The 8972-nt window shown below is 26.6% G+C and overlaps 1 long non-coding RNA gene across 1 annotated transcript; it reads right to left on the bottom strand.

The window, feature by feature from the left end:
* Nucleotides 1-682: 682 nt before the first annotated feature.
* On the bottom strand, nt 683-3258 carry LOC126654841 (uncharacterized). The gene is made up of 2 exons (XR_008789509.1): nt 3009-3258; nt 683-960 (listed from the first exon to the last, which is right to left on the bottom strand). It is a non-coding gene; the product is annotated as an uncharacterized LOC126654841 (long non-coding RNA).
* Between the last annotated feature and the right edge of the window lie 5714 nt (nt 3259-8972).

Genomic DNA, 8972 nt, shown 5'->3' with positions numbered 1-8972 from the left:
ATCTATCTAAGCGTTCTAATCGTATACTATCAGGCTCTACTTACTCCTAACAAGCATACAGACTCGATCCTAAGCACAGCTGGGAATATTTAAAAACAAATGATGACTTAACGAATGACATGACCGAAAATCCTATATGTTGCAGTAGACTCTATACCAATTTCCTAGGTTCACATTCCAAACGGTATATAACAATGATACCACCTTTACTATCAACCACTTTTCGACTATCACTCAGTCAGTGGGAATGATACCAACTCTCATTACTCCTTTCACATATTAGTAATAGTTTAAGACTATAAACCATCACTTTGATATCAAACTCGACAATGGCCCGTTTTTCGACCATTGCTCTGATACCACCTTTCACACGACCCGATTCTCGGCATCGAGACCGGCGCTAGGGAATGGGAGTGGTTGCTCCGAAACCCGTAGCAAGCCTTAAAAATACATTAAAATCACTTAAAAAATTTTCGCGGAATTCAAATCATTTTCGAACATTTTAAAATCGCAGTTTAAAACGTTCTCATAAAAATTACCATTTAAAACATGCACATAATTTTCTCTTTAATTATTGCATTTTAGTTTCAAAACCATTTCTCTATGGTTTATCATGCATCTCACGTGCATACCATTTTACTATGGTAATTACTGCATTTCACTATGCAGGCCATTTCTCTAATGGACTTAACTGCATTTCACTATGCAGATGCGTTCGCCGCATTTTATTCAAGTGCAGTCGCTCGGACTTTCGCACAGCATTCACATATTACATTATATCAGAGTTTAAGCGTTATAATAAAATATAAAGCATAAATAAGTCCAACGACTACTAAGGTATCACCGTTCATTATTCTAGCTACTGCAACTCTAGACACACAAAGGAAAGGTCATTCTCACTTATTCAATCCAGGGATTTCCGGAACAAGAAATTGGAAATCCTCACCTCAAACTACTCGCCTGTAAAAATATTAAATTCAACGGGGTCAGTTATAAAAACTGGTGAATGCGTACAACATGTACTAATAAACATTAATATGAAAGCAATGCATTCCAGATTACCGATTCATATGAAACCCTAAACCATGATTCATGTTCCTATATGCTTTCAAAACAGGAAACATAAATATTCCACATCATTTCATCATATTCGGGTTAACCTTTTTTTATGGCCGTATTTATTCATTTCTTTTTGTACTCTAGCCCGTCAAATCTGATCATTCATATTTTACGTATGTGAAGGTCTTTAGACTCTTTTCACCATACAACAGATTTCGGCAGTACATATATACCGTCGCCATTTTCACTTTTTTATAAAAGGTTCAACCTCTCAGATCTCGGCAGTTTCTCTTTACTGCCTTTGGTCGTCTATATTCCGTTGCCTCTGAAGATCTGTTCACACAGAGTCTAGGCCGTCGCCTGACTTTCCAGGCCGTCGCCAGGATTCACACAGAATATTCACATGCAACCCATTCTAAATGCAATACCGGTGATCACACAGCACTATTGCCGCCCAATAGTAAGCATGTTTCAATGAATCTAAATCGGTTTCAAAACTATGTATATAGTTCATGCGATTTAAATTCAAAATAAAATAAAGCATTTGCAAATCATGTAAAGCAGTTCGCAAATATTTTTAATACTAATATTTAGCAGTATAAGTTGTAAACACACTCACAGTACTCGCTTATTCCAAATATAAAAATACCACCCGTTGAAATATCAAAACCTTTGCTCGCCGGTTTCCGCGACAAAACTCGCTGGATCTAATTTAGAGATTAAAACATTAATAAATGTAATAACTCTAAATTCTAGGATAAACTCTAGACCGACTCAACCATATAACCACATAATCACATAACCAAATTTGATTCCGACTATCTATTTCCGCGTCATCGTATTTCTATACGATACACCTCGTAGTTTATTTATTTTCAATAAATAAACATAGAATTATAATTCCATATAATTCTATCACACATTCAATTCACATAATTTTCTAAAAATACACTTTTAGAAAATATCAACAAACATATCGCAATTCATAAATAACCAAAAATATCTTTCTGTAAAATATTTTTGACCCGGGGCTCGGCCCCCCCTTATTTTCTGCCAAAAACATTTCGGCACTAACTGCTGCCAATTGAGTTTAGGACTGAGCCAACATGCTCTATCCCCTCTACTCAAACTCCGGTCACCGTATTCCGGTGGTTTTGGCCGGAAAACTCAAAAACGCTAAAAACGCTTAAAAATCCATTTTAAGCCATTTTTATACCGAAATTCATCAAAACCATTTCAAATACATTTTTAATTTTTATCTTGTAAAAACAGCAGCCCAATATTTTTAAAATAATATTTTCCATTATTTTAACCATTAAAACCGAAATATCAATTAATAATCAAAACCGATTATTAATCCTTCAAAACACTACACAAAAATCATTTAAACTCCACAAATAATTATCAAACACATTTCATAAATTTTTCATAAATAATTTCTGCCCAGAAATTAAAATGACAGTTTTACCCTTTTTAGAACAATTTTGGCCGAATAGAGTTATTAAAAATTAAACCCGATTATTAAACCGAAAAATTAACCATCAACCATTTAATTAACATCAACCACAAATATAACTCATCCATGAACAAAATTATTTCCAGAAATTAAAAATCAATTTATTTACCACTTTTAAGTTATTTTTAAGCTTTAAAACAATTAAAAATCGAAACCCAACTAATTAAATTTACACCCGAATTAATTAACATTTTTAATCCACAAAAATTTAACTTTAAAGCATATATAAATATCATCATCTAGATCAGCCCAGAAATTTAAATAAATAATTAAATTTTCACGGAAAAATTATTTTAAAACCGAAACCCATTAAAACAATTACTAAAACTAGTTAATTAACCAACAAACATCAATATTTAACCATCCTAAGCATGTTTCTAAACCTCAACCAACATCAGCAAATAAAAACTAAGATTTGAGCTTGAAATTATACCTCAAACGAACATGCAAATATAGATTAATGATCTACGTAAGCTCCTCGTCAATTTTCGTGAAGAAATTTTTGAGAGAAAATCAAAGGATAAATTTTTGTGTTTTGAGCTTGAATGGTTCGGCACCCACACTCAAATGGAGAAGATGAAATAGAGACTTGGGCACCAAGTTTAGCTTAGGAAAATATCTAGATATTTATTTGAAGTTTCAATTATTTACAAGTTTGCCATTATGGCATTCTTGTAAATAATTCGAACTCTAGGGGCAAAATAATTTCAACTTTTCCAAATATTCAAAAACATTAAATCATATCATATGGGCTGAGTTAAAATATTTTTGGGCTTTTAAAAATATTTAAAATAATTATTTTTACGGTTTTTTAGTGAAAAATCGCAAAACTCACTTTTAACACGTAAAATTGCCAAAAATCACATTTAAGGCAAACACATAGCAAATCACATTTTCACCCATATAAATTCATCACGTGAATTTATTCACTATTTTCGAGGTCCTAATCAATTAAAATTGGACTCTAGCGAAAATAAACACTAATAATTCTACGGGGTATTACAATTAGCAAAGTTCATGTTCGTGCAACATCAAAATACATTATGCACCATTCATGCACGTTTCGTTCATAGTGAAAAAAAGAGAGGGTTTGGTGAAAGATTTTTTAAAATTAATTTTGAGTCTTGAAACAAACTAAAAAAACGAAGAATGTGAAAAAGATTTCTAGCCATCTCTAAATCATTAGGCAAAAAAGGCAAAGTATCATCAAAAAATTGCAAAAAAAAAAAATCAGATCATCATAACTAGAATATCATCAATCAAACCTAAATTAATTGCATTCACAAATATGGCTTTCAAGCCTTAAAAAATGCTTTTAATTATGCTAAGACACCTATGCACACACAATTTCACAGATATTTTTCATTTGTTCATAGTTGCCACTCTATTAATAGAACATTGATTTCTATATAAAAATGATCAAAATTAAACTTGAATGCTTCTACTGTGTGAGATAAGGCATACAAATGTTAGACGGCATGTTAGGAAGACTCAGTTGAACTTGATTTCATTGGATGCTTTCAAAATTAACTCATAAGAACTCAAGTATACTTGAATACCTAAATTGTTTGACCTTATTTGATTTAGGACATTCTAAATTTATTATTTTTTATTGTTATCTTATTTTTATTTTCTACCTTCAACCAAATATATCCTGATGAAATTGTTATAGTATTATGAATATATATATTGATTCTTGTTCAAATTGCAGTACAATGATGGAGAACAACACAATACATGCATAGCATTGAATTCATGAGAACAACTATTTTAGTAATAAGAAAATTTACATATATTTTTAAAGCACCTAAAATGCATACATTTGAGAAAATATACATACTTTATATTGATTAATAATATTGTCAGGGAGATAGATTAATTAATGACGAAATCTTTAGGGTTTAATGTTTGGGGAGGCTTCTTTAAATGTAATTTCGAAGAACTTTTTTTGGTAGATAAATTTATTATGAAATTTAATTTGGAATATACTTGCATTAGTTGGTTGGAGACAATAACCCTCCAATAGAGATTAGAGAGCATTTGGATTTTTGAAATCAAGAAAAATATTTGTGCAATTATTTTGCTTTCATCATTTAATGTTTAAAATGCTTAAACTTTAGAGACAAGGGCATGTAAAATGCTTAAACTTTATGTCTATATATTACAATAATCAAATATGATAAATGGGAGATCCAAGTTCGACACATATACAGAGAAGCCAACTTTGCCGCTGACCATTTAGCTTCACTCAGTGAGGACTATATTATTGGGATAAGTTATCACGACAGTCCCCCCTCTAGTTTAATCCATTGGATCATGCATGATTTGTATGGTATCTCTTATACTAGAGATATTGTGGTTTAGTTTGTTTTAGGCTTTGCCTCTTTTCCTTGTACCAAAAAAAAAAAATATGATAAATGTGTTCTTTTAAACTGCGTAACAAATTTCAAAATTAAAGTGTTAATTGTTTTTGAATAGTAGTAAGAAAAATCTCAACTGGTCTTACTATCTATGTAGTGTAGCCCTCTTCAATACTCTCTGTATTGTTTTCCTCTCCAATTATATCCTTATTTATTCTCTTTAATATTAATATAGTTAAGTATAGCTTAATATTTAAATAATGTTAAAATTTAAATATATTTTTTTCTAAGAGTTAGAGTACTTTCATTTAAATATATTTAGCAAGATGGCTGATATTTTTTAACCCCCGTATCTCCATATATATTTTATATTTATTTTAAAAATATAGTTCCAAATAACTAAACTGTATTTTTTATTATTTTTAATTATAAATAAATTTTAATTTAAAAGCTAATTAATTAGATAAATAATTAAAATATATTTAATCGAATTAGTATTCATTAATAAATATTTATTGATCATAATTTTAATAATAATATAGATTTATTATGTCTCATAATTTTAATATTAACGGTAGTTTTATATGCACCTCACGAGTTATAGTGAAACAATATATATAATTTTTTCACTACTTTAATTGGTAACACTAAATCAAGTAAAATGTCTTCAGTCTTTGAATTTATGGTCAGAGTTTATATATTTCAACAACTTAGCCCATAACGTTTTAAAATAAATTCATTAAATCAACTCTAATATTTTTGAAGCGTACAAAAAGTAACCGTAAAAATATTTTATTTAACTTTTATACCAATTTCAACATACTCTTAAATTTATTTAATAGTTTATGTTTTTTCCAATATGTTTGTATTGAATATTTTTATGGTCGCTTTTCGCATGCTCCGAAAATACAAGAGTGAGCGTGAATAGAGTTAATTTGAAGAACTGTGAATTAAATTGTTAAAATAAACAAAATTTAATTTATAAGCGCATATCTCGTAAATTTAAGGACCAACATAACCTTACATTCATATTTAATGTAAAATGATAAAAAAAATCTAATACTACTTTAAATTGGATTTATAGTAGGGATTAATTTTAAAATATCTCATTTTAAAATATATTTACAATAAATTTGTCTATCTTTTCATAATTTTCCACTCTACACTAATAATAAACATATTTATAAAAGATATATATAGAAGTCTTATCTCATTTTAGGTTACAATTTTACATACCTCTCTTTTCTTTCTTCTCTCTCAAAATTCTCTCTTTTTTTCTTCCTCCTTTTCGTTTGATTTTCCGTTTGTCTCTTCCGGTTGCTTAATTTTCCGTTCATCTTTTTCGTTCGTTTTTCCGTTCGCGTTTCCGTTCGTCTACTTCGATAGATTTCTCGTCGTTTCTGATCGTTTTTCCGTTCGTCCCTTACATTCGCGCTTTTCCATTCGTCTCTTCCGTTCGTGTTATAGATTTCTCAACATCGTTTTTAGATTTGTGTAATTTTTATATTTTTTGTGATGATATAAACATTTTATAAATAAATTATTGTAGATCAATGATTTTTTTATATATAAAATTGTTCTACTATTCATATAATTATTTTGTATTTCTCTTATTAAAAGATTTGTTTATTTATTTTAATGCTACTGATTTTGTGAAGAACGAATTGATTTATGGTGTATTATTAATATTTTTATAATATATTTATGTTATAGCGTATTTTTGGTGTATTATAGTGTATTTATGGTGTTTTTCATGTATTTATGTTTTTTAGTGTATTTCTGTCGTTTTTTTAAATATATTATGATGTAATTACATTGTTTATTTGTATTTGCAGTGTTTATGGTATATTTACAGTGTTTATGGTGTATTTGCATTGTTTTTATGGTATACACCATAAAAATACTACAAAAATACCATGAATACACTTATATATACTATTGTTATAAAAATTTCATAGTTTTATTAAAAATGCACCATAGTTACACTAAAAAATACAATAAAAAAACACCAAATAAATCTATAAAAAAATAAAAAATAAATCATTGAAAAGTGAAAAAAAATATTTGTGAAATTAAAAAAATATATATTTTTTGTATAAAAAGGTCAAAAAGTAAAGTCAAAAAAATAATATAAAGTTGTGCATAAAATAGAAATTAGTGTATTGTAGGAAATTCTCTATAAATTTGATTTTTATCTTTTTTAATAATTTTTTATAAGATAAATGAATTTGATTTTTTTTTTTTTGTAATTTTTTTTAAAACAAGATAACTTTAATTGAAACCAAAATGAAATCTAAAATCAATTGAATTTGAGGACAAACACAAGGAAGCTGGTAAGCTAATAGGCTGGGTTGAGATAAGACCTACCAAACTGGGCCTGCAAGTTGTTCTAGAGTCTAAAACAATTGTGAGCTAAGCTTCACTGCCAATCCAGATGCAGATGGGCTTCGACCTGACTTTTTTGAAACAATTACAAAAAACTCCAAAAAAAAGAGAACAATTATAAAAATACATACTTCCCAAAAAAATTATAAGTTTACAAAAATACGAAATAGATTTTTAATTTTTACATATTGTATCAAAAATGTATCAGAGATATATTGGTAATATATCAAATATGTATCAATTATGTATCAAAAATATATTTTTTATAGTAAAAAATCTACGTAAATTATGTAATTTTTTTTAATTTTTAGGTACTGTTGAATTTTTCTGACTAAGTATGTATTTTTATAAATTAAGTAATTTTTTGGGGTAGTTTTGTAAGTATCCCAACTTTTTTGGAGTTATTTTAAGAAATATTCATAAAATAATAAAATATTCTCAAATATGTGATTTGACCAAATTTATTGCCAAAAAACGATTTGACAAGAAAAAATTGAAAATATGATTTTCATTTTGTACAAATATTTCTTAAAAAAATAAATTTAAATTTAATAACAGTTTATTATCAATTTACTAAAATATAGATTTACTATTGCTACTAGTTTATTTAAAAAAACCAATTTAATATTGGTATACATTTTGAATTATAAAAGATAAAATAATTATTGTTTAGTTTACAATCATTTTAGTAAAACATATGATAAATTAGTTTTAACTTGTTCACTTTTATTTTATCACAAAAAAATTTACTATCGATTTACTTATATTCTACTTGTTTATTTGTCTTTTCAGTTTATAATGTAAAATTATTTCATGATCAATTTTTTGTATATACAACCCTTTAATAACTAGTATATATATTGTAGATTAAAAATTTATTGATTATTAATATTATTGATTTACTAAATTTATATTATAAAAATTATAAAAACTATATTAATTTGCAGACTTACTATTTATATTATATTATAAAAAAATTTAACTAAATACACTTCACAGTCACTCTAAAAATATTATCTCTATCTCTATTTTCAATCCAAAAATAATTTAAAAAATATCAACTTAACATTCAACAAAAAAATAATTATCAAGAAGCAATTTCACAAAAACAATAGCTTCATTTATATGTAATAAAAAATAAAATAATTGTTGAATAAAACTACTTTAATTATGTCCAATATATATAAATTAATTAAATTCATATTGTGTGTGTGTGTATATATATATATATATATATATATATATATATATATATATTCCTTAAAAAATCTATCTAATAATTAATATTTTTATAAAATATATTTTAAATTATATAAATTAATAATTAACATAATTATTAATTATTCAATATGGAGCGAAGTTGGTTTTTTGAAATTTTGTTAATTATTAAAATTATTAATTTATAGAATATTAAATATTAGAGGGTCTACTGTATACACATATATTAAAATATTTTTAGTCAGTTTTTAAAATTAAATTGGCGTAGCCATCAGTTCAACCGGTTTAATTACTGGGTGAACCATTTGAATTTACGAAACTCTCTCAGAATAATAAAAATATACAGTAGAATTTATGCACGAGTTCTGTAATTTTATAAAACAAAAATTAATTAATTATAATAAATCAATAAAAATCAATTAGTTCTGTACGTA

Source organism: Mercurialis annua, linkage group LG7 (genome assembly GCF_937616625.2).
Source record: "Mercurialis annua linkage group LG7, ddMerAnnu1.2, whole genome shotgun sequence".
In the NCBI taxonomy this organism is placed as follows: domain Eukaryota; kingdom Viridiplantae; phylum Streptophyta; class Magnoliopsida; order Malpighiales; family Euphorbiaceae; genus Mercurialis; species Mercurialis annua.
The sequence above is the reverse complement of the archived record's forward strand: the minus strand, read 5'-3'. Positions and strand labels throughout refer to the sequence as shown.